General features: G+C 63.2%; 1 protein-coding gene across 1 annotated transcript in view; it reads left to right on the top strand.

The window, feature by feature from the left end:
- The window catches only part of KCNN3 (potassium calcium-activated channel subfamily N member 3), a 127,294-nt gene that overhangs the window by 11,776 nt on the left and 103,526 nt on the right, over positions 1 to 11,992 (top strand).

Here is an 11,992-nt window from a genome sequence, read left to right as displayed (position 1 = left end):
CCCCGACCCCCTGCTGTCTCTGCAGCCACCCCCCTGCCTCGTCCCGTTCGTGGAGCCCCAGTTCATGGCTCTCTCTCCTCTGTCCGTCCTGCCCATGTCTGTCCCAGGAACCCACCCGCTCCCTGCCCGCTGCTCCCCGACCCTCGGTCTCCAGTTGTAGCTGGCTCAGGAGGCTGACAGGTGCTGGTGTCCTGCTGGGCTGTGGGGTCCAGCACTGACCGAGCAAGACGTGGGGTCACGGGCGGGCTGGGCGGGGCAGCAGCAGGTGCACGAGGCCTGCCGGGTCTCCGTTCCTGCCTGTCCTCCCCCTACCTCCCCGTCTCTCATGTGCCCGCAGCCGCCTCCCAGCCGGCCCTGCTGCGCACATTGTCCAGGAGAGCCTGGCCCCGAACACGTCAGATGTGGGTTTGAATCCTGCCTCCGTCACTGCCTGCGTGCGTGGCTTTGGGCGAGTTGTCTTGGCGTTTCTATTCTTGCCCTCGGGGGTTAATCAGAAGCCCTCTTTCTGGGGCAACTGTGAGGATTGAATGGCACACCCCACATGCAGAGCACGTGATGTGGTTTGGGCCCGCGCCGAGTGCCAGTCGGGAGTGCCTCGGTTTTGTCATCTGGCAAATGGGAGAAGTGAGGATGTGGCTGGAACAGCCACTCCGGTGGGGAGGTGAGGCCCAGGGAGTGAGCCGGGGAGGCTGGGGTTCCCCGAGCTGGTCCTCTTCCGAGGCCCCCTGTCCCGGGAGTGAAAGCCTGCGAAGGCATTGTGGCTAAGTGGATTTTGTCACTCGGGAAGCAGCTGAGAGAGACAGGCCCTTCTGGCCAGCCTCCCTCCCTGCTGCCTCCTCCCTGCAGGCCAGCCCTTGGCATGAGGCCTGCTCACTCCTGAGCTCTCCTAGCAGCAGGGATTTAATTACTATAATGTAAGTAGCCGTGGCTTGAGGCCTTTTGGCGGAAGGCAAACAGATTTGTCTTCTCACTGGGAGAATAAAAATCGATGGGAAGGAAAGGACATGTACCTTCCTGGGGCGGTGGGGGGGGGGGGGCGCGTGTGCGGTTCAAGGACCCTTGCTACTTGGTTTTTGCCTTCCGTGGCGGCCAGGCCGCCTCTGTTTCCCCCGCGATCCTGGGAACAGATCAGCCTACCACACGAGAGCCTACTATGTGCTAGCACTGCCCCTGAGAAATTTGCAGCTGAGTAGGCACCCCAGCAGGAAAACGGATAACTCTGTGCATTTGGCAGATGTGGCTGAACGTCTATCATGGGCCAGATTGTTGGAGGCTCTGCACACAGAGTGGGGAAACCACAGCAGACAGAAACCCCAGCCTCCGGGAACTTCCATTTCAGTAGGTGAAACTGACAGTAGGCTGTGTAATATACCTACGAGCTCCGTTAGATGGTGTTAAATGCCCTGAAGAAACACAAAGCTGGGTGGGGAGGCAGAGAGGGCCTCCCCAGAGGTGACATGTGATGAGGGGTCTTCCGGAGCTGAAAGAGGAGGAGGAAAGAGGCCGGGTCGGGGCCACATCTGAGCGTCTGACGGCCATGCCCGTATAGCCCGAAGTCGGGCCACGTCTGGAACTTCACGCCGTCCGGGAGACGTGTTAGAGAAGGTGAAAGGGAAATGTGAAATTCACGTTAATGTTTTTTTATTTAACCCGATAGAGTAAAAATATTCCCACTTCAACACACAATCAATGGAAGGAATTGCTGAGACAGTTAATTTCCGCTTTTCCTACTGTGTCTTTGAAATCCGGTGTGCGTCTTACAGCACCCTCAGTGGGGCACAGATCTTCAGAGGAAGTCCCAGATCTGCTTTTAGAGTTCAAAATTTGTGGCTAAAAAAGTAGACTTGCACACCCAAGTTGTTGCAAATAGGTCTACAAGTTTTCCAATAAATGAATGGACCCTCAATTTTCAATGTAAATTATCGGAAATGATATATACTTGGAAATCGTGTTGCACTGGCCACGTTGCAAGGCTCAGTGGTCTTGTGGCCGGTGTCCATCTTGTGGGAATTGGCTCTTTCCCCCGGGTGAGGTGGGGTCTCTGAGGGGCATCGTGAGGTCTGACATACATTTTAATAGGATCCCTCTGGCCACAGAGTTGGGAACAGAGGAGGGGGTGGGGCAAAGGGACCCAGGTAAGGCCGCTGGCCAGGTGAGGGTCATGGTGCTTTGGACGGGGGCGGGACCAGCGGGAGGGTGAGACATGGTTGGATCCTTGGAAAGTTGGGGATTGGATGTGGGGTGTGGTAGTGCTGGGGAAGGGGCGGCAGGGAGACAGAAGGGAGTCAGGAGAGGGCCCGACTAATGTGAGAAGACTGGGGGAAAGGTGGGATTTGGGGCTGGACTGAGGTTTGAGGTGCGTCAGGGGGTGGCAGCCCCAGAGGTGGTGGGAGGTCACAGGACGTGCCCGGGGCGTGGAAGGCTCTGCCTGGGCCCCCGCGCCGTGACGGATGGATGGATGGCTCCTGCTGTTCATTCCAGGGGACGGTTCGTGGCCACTGGCCACATTTCAACAGCATCCACGTCAGTTCTCTCTTCCTCCAGCAGCACCACGATCACGGGTCGGAGGCCACGGGAGGTCGCTGGGGTCTTTCTGGGCCAGAACCATGCCTCAAGGTCAGGTTTCCCTGCCCTAGGCTGACCCCAGAGCAGTTCGATGAATGAAAAGGGTCCTGAGCGGTGGAAAGCACCCCTAGCATGGCCGAGATCTGCGTTTCTAATTTTCCCGCGCATCACCTGAGCAGGGCGTGGGGCGGGATTAGGGAGACGCCTCACCGCGGCAGGGCCTGCCAGCCTCACGCTCACCGCCGTGTAGCCCAGTGTCCAGGGCTCTCTGGGACCATGCACGGGGCCGCCATACCTGCCCCCTGACGGCTGGGGGGGGGGGACTTGGGGCCCCCTCGATCCTAAGGCCTCCTCCGTCGGTCTACGCGTGCTGGGACCCTGAGCCTTGTCGGCCGTGGGACTTTGGTGATTTAACGTTGGGGTCTGTCCACGTGGAGAAGCGGGTGACGGTGCCTGTCTTGCCGTTTTGTGAGGCGGTGTTGATGCGGGACCTGACTCGGCGACCGGACACTTAGGAAGGACTGGCCCTCGGCCCTTCCTCCTTCCAGGGCGGCCGGTTCGTTCCCCGTCGATGGGGAGAGTGAATAGCGCCCCCCCCCCCATGACACCTGGGACCCATCCCCCTGCCTCTAGGTCAGGGCTGCCCAACTGCGGTGACTGCTCCCCAGGGGCACCCTCGGCGGTGCCTGCTGACGTCATCGGTTGTTGCGAGTCGGAGAGGGGTGTTACATCTCGAGGGGCGGTGGCTAGTGGACACCCCAACACACGCCACACCGTCCCCACAACAGGAATCGCCCGGCCCCACATGTCACAGAGGTTGGGGGACCCTGCTTCGGGGGACTGGCCCTCCCCGGCTCTCAGGCGAGAAACGGTCGATGCTGCGTCGGACCCTCGCGACACCCTCTGCTCAGTGGCTCTGGCCCGGGCGGGAAGGCCCGGGTCAACACTGGCCTCAGTGGGTGTTTCCTTGCTCCTAGCGTCTCACGGCCTCCCCGCAGGCCAGGTCAGGTCCGTAAGTGGGACAGTCTCTGAAGCCACCTGGGGCCAGGGGCCGCTCGGCCAGCTGCGACGTGCTGACCAGAGGCCATGGGACTGACTGTAGACTTTCTGCCCCAGCCCTGAATGACACTTCGGGGGAGGGAGAGCCCAGGACGCCCCTGCGCCTGCGAGGCTGCACGGTGTCCTCCCAGACCTGCTCCATCCGGCCTCTTGTTTCGCATTTCCTTGAGCACGTGGGGCTGGTCTCCATCTGGGACACGGAGTTTGCAGGAAAACGCAGGGCCATTATTTCTGCGCCGCGTGAGCGGGAGACAGAGCTGGGTGAGCAGACCTCGCAGGGGAGAGTAGGGTGCGCCGGCCCGGGCATTGCTAGGATCCTTTTGGGCTCCCCCGTGGCCACGACGGGAGACGAGTGTTGCTCTGAGCTCAAGACCCCCGGGAGAGGCAGGGCTTGCAGCCGGGGAAGGGTCCACACCAACATGTTGAGGGGCTGAGGACCCTCTACCGGGCGGCCTTTCACTGACGCCCGCTCTCTGCTGGGCACTGGTCTCGGAGGGGGACGCAGGCGGACAGCACGTGGTCTGGGGTGGTCAGGCCGCAGCAGGCGGGCACCGGTGGCAGGTACAGCTTCGTGCTGGGGCCACGCCCGTGCCTCTTCATGTCTGGAGGCTTCTCGGAGGAGGTGAGGGCTGGGCTGGGCTGTGAAGGAAGGTAAGGCTTTGTGGGACAAAGGAGAAGGGACAGTCTGGCTGAGGCCCGAGGCCGGAGAGTTCTGGGTGTTCTCAGGGAGGGGCGGAGGACGTGGGTTTTTCCAGAAGTGTTGGGAACAGAAGGCTGGAAAGGGGCGTGGAAGCCGGTCACGGGGCCTTGCCCAGCAGGCACTCTGGTCTAAAGGCTCAGAGAGGGAGGGAAGGCCTTTGAGCGGCACAGCAGTGTGGCCAAGCCACGGCAGGCCCGTAGGAGGGCCGAAGCAGGAGGCTGGCCGGGAGGGCCCCCGCTGTGGTTCCAGGGAGGAAGTCGGGGCCGAAGCAGGCTGCGGTGGGGGCAGGCGATGTGGGCTCCCCCCCCCCCCCCCCCGTCTCCGCCCCGAGTACCCCGGTTGTACATGCAGGTCGCTGCGGGCTGTCCCTTCTCTGCTCAGAGCCCTCCCGGCCCAGAGAGCAGCCGCCAGCCCGGCGTCGCCCCCTCCTGCTTGTTTTCACAGCCCCGGGCGTGCTGGGTCGCAGCCCGGCTGGTGGGCTGTGTGGCCGGGCGAGCACCTCAGTCCCTGTGCCCGTGAAATGGGGTAGTGATGCCCGCAGGGTGGTCGTGGAGAATGCAGGTGCAACGTTCTTCGCCCAATAAACGGCCACCATGTTTCATCCGTGAGAGGTGGTGACAGACTGGCCGTGATGAGGTGGGTGGGGCAGGACTGTGTCGCCTTTATTGTTTTTAATTTCTTTTTAAAATTTTTTTTTTTTTTAAATTTTTTTTTTTTCAACGTTTTTATTTTTTTTTTTTTATTTTTGGGACAGAGAGAGACAGAGCATGAACGGGGGAGGGGCAGAGAGAGAGGGAGACACAGAATCGGAAACAGGCTCCAGGCTCCGAGCCATCAGCCCAGAGCCCGACGCGGGGCTCGAACTCACGGACCGCGAGATCGCGACCTGGCTGAAGTCGGACGCTTAACCGACTGCGCCACCCAGGCGCCCCTCTTTTTAAAATTTTTTTGAGAGAGAGGGCAAAGTGGGGCTCACCTGAAGCGGGGCCCAAACTCACAAACTGTGACCTGATCGTGACCTGAGCCGAAGTCAGATGGTTAACAAGTGAGCCCCCAGGCGCCCTGGACTGTGTCGCCTTTAAAACAGACACAGGTCGGGAAGGGGTTGCGATACGGAGTTTTGTCTTGGATGTGCGGGCTCTGAGGGGCTGGGGGATCCCAGGAGGATGTCCGGCAGGAATCGGGCCACGCCGGGGTCTTCTGCTGGCGTGGTTCACTTCCCTCGGAGTCAGCGCTCCAGAACCCCAGCCACACCGCCAGCCAGCCCAGCGTGGTGCCCGGGAGCGGGGGCGGCACGGCCAGCCCGGGCTGAGTCCCGAGGGGCAAGGGCCCTGGCTTTGGGACCAATAGCCTGATATCCACACCGGTTGTGCCCCTCTCTGTCTGTGTGACCCGGACAGACACACGGGTTCTCTGCAGGGCAGTGTGGACGTCATGTGGATCCCCCGGGGTGAGGGGTGTTGGTCGCACCACGGTGCCCGGCACAGAGGTGGCCCGTGAGGAGAACCCAGGGCACAGGGTGGGGGGGGTCAGGGGGCGTGAAGGTGTCGGGCAAACTGGGCCTCACCTCGGGCTCTGCCCTTATTACCAGGATGGCTTTGCGCCTCTGTGTCTTCACCCGTGTGTGTGTGTGTGTGGGGGGGCGGGGCCAAGGACCGGGTTGGGTCTGGGGGCCACTGTGATGCCTGCCTCTGGGCACGGTGACAGTGATGGGTCTGGGTGGATAAGCGCCGGGACGTACTGAGGCCTAGTTCACACGCACCCCTCCTATGGGGCCCACAGTGGGCGGATCGGGCAGGACTGCCCTGAGGGGCGGCCTGAGGACTGCGGGGGCCTGTACCACCGGCCTGTGCTGGGCAGGGGGAGGCGGTGCCTCTTGGGCTGGGCTTCCTCTCTGCTCTTCTCCTTGGCTGCCTCTCCAGAAATGAGACCTGGCCCGTGTGGACAGGTTGCATGGGCAGGGGTGGGGCGGGGGTGGGGCAGTGCAGACGGCCAGGGGGAACGTCTTCTGCAGAGAGGGTGAAAAATGGGGGCGCCTGGGCAGCTCAGGTCATGATCTCGCGGTCCGTGAGTTCGAGCCCCGCCTCAGGCTCTGTGCTCACAGCTCGGAGCCTGGAGCCTGCTTCGGATTCTGTGTCTCCTTCTCTCTCTGCCCCTCCCCCGCTCCTGCTCTGTCTCTCTATCAAAAATAAATAAACATTAAAACAATTAAAAAAAACCGAAACAACTAAGTCAAAGTCAGTCTGCCTTTTATTGTTACCACGTTTTATTGTTACTCTTCTAGGTAAGGTCGGTGATAAAATTCTCCCGGAGAATTCTCCCTCCTCCCGCGCTGTCTGTGTGGAGATAGTGCAGGAGAGGGAAACTGGCGGGGGCGGCAGGGGCAGTGGAGGTGATGTGGAGACTGGGCGTTCACGACCCCGCAGGGAGGAGGGCAGGGCAGGGGTGAGGCATGTGGGGTGCGGGTGGCTGCCGTGAGCTGGGGCCACACGGGCCCTCAGACGTGGCCAGGAGTTGGGACAAGGCTGTGTCCCACCTGCCAGGTTCCAGAAGGAAAGCCCCAGCTGGGCGGCCGCTGTCTCCCGAGGAGGGGGGACAGGAGACAGGCTGGGGCCCACATTTTCCCACCTTGCATAACAGGGCGTGCGTGAAGATCTAAATGAGCACTTTCAGAGTTTTATTACCGTGATTCAAACAGCGTTGTGGGAGGGCCCACGTGGAAGGATTGTGGGAGCTTCTCTCTAGACTGGATAGGCTCAGCGGACGTGGGGGGTGGGGTGGGGAGGGTGTCCCCGGGCTGGCGAGGCGCTGGGCCCCAGGACCGTGTGCTCGGCCTCTCTTCGGCCTGAACCCTCGGAGGCTCTTTGCCAGAGACAGCAAGGCGTGGTCTGCTCTGGAGCCTGACACCGCGGGTCCCGCTGTGCCTGAGGCACACGTGTGTCAGTCACTGGGGGCCTCAGTGCACCTGTGGAACTGCCTGAGGGGGGTGAGACCCCGCTTCTGGGCCTGCTCCCCAATGCAGGTGCATCTCGTTCCATTTGGAGCCCGTTTGAAGCCAGTGGGTGGGTGAGCGGCCAGGCTGCACTGAGACCGTAGGCCCTTCCCAGAAGCTCGTGGCGCATGGCGATGCGGGCAGGATGTGGAGGAGAGGGTGGGGTGTGGTGTGGGAAGGGGCAAGCAGGTTCCATCAGGGGTCTGCCCTGAACGATTGGCATTAACTGCCCGAAGGGCTGTGTTGAGAAGGATTCCAAGGTGTGAGCTTGGTGGGGAGAGTGTGGTGATTGATTTGTTATGTCTGTCCTGGGCAAGGAGGGATGCAGGGGTGGGAAGGGGTCCGCTCCCTACCCCTGTGCAGTGGAAACAGCGTGAGGGGCCCGTGTTTGATCCTGGTGAGCAGCTGCCCCTCTCTGGGGCCAGCCTCCTGAGCCGCAGGGCGGGGTAAGGACGAGCTGCAGGGTGGGATAGGGAGGAGCCGCAGGGTGGGGTAAGGAGGTTGCGCTTCCAGCATGACAGGGGACCGACGGAGAGGGCGGAGTGAGAGCACTTTGTGAAGAATAAGCAGCGATTCAAGCCCAGGCTGGGGCCCCCATTGTTGCCCAACCACCCAGGGACCCAAGATGACCTGATGACAGTCCCATCCGCCCTCTCTGCCTTCTCTGCCCCCTGGGACCAGACTGCTCTCTGGTGGAGTGAGAGGCACACCTGACGGGGGGCCCTTCCTACCTCCGCCAAGGCGTCAACAGAGTGGCCCTCCCGAGACCCCAGGGAAACCTCCCCCCCCCACTTAACATTCTGGGACTTCATGTTGAATGAGGAAAGGACAGGAGATCTCTCGCCGTGATTCTGACTCTCCACTAAAGGTAGCAAAATTGCTTTATAGGCTCTAAAAGCCTGACGAGACCGTAAGTTTAATACGCATGATTATGCCAATCTGTGCCGGCACCTGATTTGCATCCTGGGGGGCCTGGAGGAGCGTGGGGAGCGTGAGGGGCGGGGGGCTGTGTATCCCTCGGCCTCTGTGCCTTCCCTGCTGGCCTCTCTGTCCCCCTGCCCGCAGCCCAGCGGGCCTCTCACGTGCAGGGGCTTCATGGACCCCCAGCCACCCCTCACGCACACACAGCTTTCCCTGGGAGTCCCCGGGGGCCACCGTCTCTCTGAGCGGCCGTGTCTGCCGTCTGCATCATAGGCTTTCCTGGGGCGCTGCGGGCAGTGTGGCCGAGAGCCCCTCGTTGATGTCCCCGGCTGCCCCCTGGGCACCTCCGGGCGTCGCTTCCCAGGGTCTCTGCCCCTGGCTGCTCCTCCCGCCCTGGGCCCTCGCCCAGCCCCGGGCTGCAGGCTTGCTGGCACCGGGAGGGCGGTTCCGTGTCCCGGAGAAGGGGGTCTGCACGGCGGCCACAGGGCGAGCCCAGCCGGGGAGTGGGCATCTGGCTCCCGCAGAGGCTGAGCAGGTTGTCGGGGCCGCGTACACAGTAGGCGCCGAGCTTCGCGGGCCGGGGCTCCTGCTCGGCGTGCCGACCACGGACACGGAACGGGGCTCGTGGCCCCATTTACCGACCTCCCCGTGGAGCGGCCGGCCCTGTGCAGAGCCCCTCTGTACACGCGCCATCGCATTTATAGTCACCGCACTTCACGCCGTGTAGACTGTAAGCGCCAGCGGGGATCCCCCCTCCCGCGATGACCAGGAGGGGGGGCATCCTGACCCTGGTGCTTTGCCGCCTCTGCTGACACCAGACCCTTCCCTTGAGGGTCTTCATGGTGAAAGAGGCGTGAGCGCGTGGTGGGTGATGCATGCAAGGAGAGAGGTTTGGACCAGGAACAGAGTGGCACAGACACGAAGTCACGGAGGCCCAGGGAAGGTCGCAGAGGGTGGCCCTGAGCCCCGTGGGGATACCAGACGCTGTGTGGCACCTGGGAAGAAGCCAGCACAGGGCGCGGGTCGGCGGCCTGGAGGGGGAGTGGGGGGCTTTCAGGCAGGTGGGGTGACTCCAGATGTCGGGTCCCTTCGGCCCCACGCGGGGGGCAGCACTTGGTGGGGTGGAGCCGGCCTCCTGCCACCAGCCCTGCTCAGGGGGTCAGTCTGGGCAGGTGTGGGGTGTGACCCCCAGGGGCTCCTCTCCTGGGGTCATAGGGTCAGCCGGTGCCCTGGGCTCCCCAGCCTGGCCAGGCCCCCCTGAGGGCCGGAGGTTTGCCTGCAGGAGGCCACGCGTGTTCCCATACCTACAACCTGCTCAGACCCAGGAGTGGGGGACCTGGGGTTCAGAGAGGGAAGTGATGTGCCCCGAGAAACACAGCCAGTGGAGAGGCCGACGGACCCCGGGCTTCTGGTCTGAGCCTTCCGGTCCCTCCCTCACTTACTGGCTCCCCAGCCTCCCTTCTCCTCCTCACCTGCCTCCCTGCCCCCCTCCTTCTCCTCACCTGCCTCCCTGCCCCCCTCCTTCTCCTCACCTGCCCCCCTGCCCCCCTCCTTCTCCTCACCTGCCTCCCTGCCCCCCTCCTTCTCCTCACCTGCCTCCCTGCCCCCCTCCTTCTCCTCACCTGCCTCCCTGCCCCCCTCCTTCTCCTCACCTGCCCCCCTCCTTCTCCTCACCTGCCTCCCTGCCCCCCTCCTTCTCCTCACCTGCCCCCCTGCCCCCCTCCTTCTCCTCACCTGCCTCCCTGCCCCCCTCCTTCTCCTCACCTGCCTCCCTGCCCCCCTCCTTCTCCTCACCTGCCTCCCTGCCCCCCTCCTTCTCCTCACCTGCCTCCCTGCCCCCCTCCTTCTCCTCACCTGCCTCCCTGCCCCCCTCCTTCTCCTCACCTGCCTCCCTGCCCTCCTCCTCCTCACCTGCCTGAGACTCCCCCACACACGTTCTTTTCAGTGTTTCCCTCCCACATCCCCCTGCTCTCAGGCCAGGCTTTGTTCTGGAGAGAACTGAAGTGGGCTGCCCCACACCCCCCAGGGCCGCCCGCAGGGTCCTGGTCCCGGGGAAGCCTCGATGGGTGGGAAGGGTGGGGCGGAGGGGGGACAGTGGCTGCAGAAATTTGGAGTTTGGGGGGCCCCGCGCTGGAGTCACAGACGTGTGCGTTGGATCCCGACTCCATCAGCACCGGCTGTGTGACCTGAGACTTAACTTCCCTGAGTATCGGTTTCCTTGTTCAGCGGGGGCAATAGTCACACCCCCCTCGGTGGGTCCCAGACGGCTACATTTTGGAATCACCCGGATCTTTCCGGTGCTGATGCTTCCAGCTCCTTCCAGCTCCTGCCCTGTTTATGGGTGGGGGGGGGGGGCAGCCCCGGGTGTCAGGGTTTTTAGAAGCCCCGCCCCCGACACGAACGTCAGCTGCCGGCGCAGGTGTGCGGGGTTGAGGGCGGTAACGTGGACCCCGGGGAGGACCCAGCCAGGGGAGGGGATTATTTTTTCATTCTTCCCCCCCCCTCCCCCCCCCCCCCCCGCCTCTCATTCTGCTTGGCGTGGGGTCTGGAGGGAGAGGAAGCGTTTGCCCCGAGGCCTGACCCTGAGGTGCCTGTCCACGGCCACCGTTACTAGACAAGTCCCTCCAGGGTGACTTAGCCCGGTGTCCCCCTGAGTCTCCCCCTGGTGGCTTTGGGGATGGGACGCCGGTCCCCACACGGCCTCCGGGGCCTGCGGCGTACCTGGTCTGGCACCGGGCAGGGCGTCAGGGGGACACGGTGGGGGGCGGGGCTCGGGCGGTTTGAGGCTCTGCGGGCCCGAGGGAGCGCGGACCCTTCAGCCGTCCCTCAGCCCCGGGACGTTGTGTCCGCTGCTTCGGGAGCAAGAGGGGGCCTGCAGCCAGCCCGGGCTCTCGTCCCTCAGACAGCTCCTCACTCAGCTTCCCTCGAGTGACAAACACTGGATTTAGCTCTGGGGCCCCTGCGGGGGCAGTCGGGGCTCCCTGCCTCGGGCGGCTCCTCCGTGATGTCACCCACCACGTCCCGCCTTCCCTCCCGGCCACAAACCCTACTTGGCAAATGCCTTTGATCTGTTTCTTTTTACCCCCCCACAACAGCGGGGCTTTTAATAGCAAGGCCTTTTGGATCTCTCACCAATCGGTCGCCAAATCCAAAGTGCACTCAGTATAGACGCGTCCAGAAAATGTATCGCCTGTAAGCCAGCGTAAACCCGTGGAATTTGCACACGTCTTTCACAGCATCTCTACAAACTTCACGATATTGAAATCGCCACCCAGTGACCTTTTGGGAAATACTAGATAAATTACAAGACACCAAGAGGAGAGCAAACAGGGAAACGCGGTTTCCAGCGCCGTTCCCTCCGGCTGTCAGGCTGACTCCCGGGGCGCCTCCCGCAGGAGCCGCCGGCGGGTCTGAGGGGCAGGTCTGGACGTGGCCGTCCGCACGGCGTGCTGTCTGCCGTCCGCCACCCAAACACTCCCGCCGGCGGCCGGGACCGCGGAGGAAAGGCTCAGATGCGCGGCTGTGGGTCTGCCCCAGGCGCTTTGCCGGGTGACAGCGGAGCCTGGCTGAGCACAGTGACCCTCCCGCGGAGCCGTGGGGTCTGGGCCAGCCCGTGGCCGCCCGCGCGTGGGCCACCCTCTTTGTGCGCAGGTCGGGCGCTGGGCACCGTCCTCCCTCCCAGTGGGTGGTGGCGGGGACGCACAGCAGGTGCAACGCCCGGTTCCTACCTCGCGTAGGGACACGGGACGTGGAAG

Source organism: Leopardus geoffroyi, chromosome C3 (assembly GCF_018350155.1).
Source record: "Leopardus geoffroyi isolate Oge1 chromosome C3, O.geoffroyi_Oge1_pat1.0, whole genome shotgun sequence".
In the NCBI taxonomy this organism is placed as follows: Eukaryota; Metazoa; Chordata; class Mammalia; order Carnivora; family Felidae; genus Leopardus; species Leopardus geoffroyi.
This window is presented reverse-complemented; position numbering and strand designations above follow the sequence as displayed.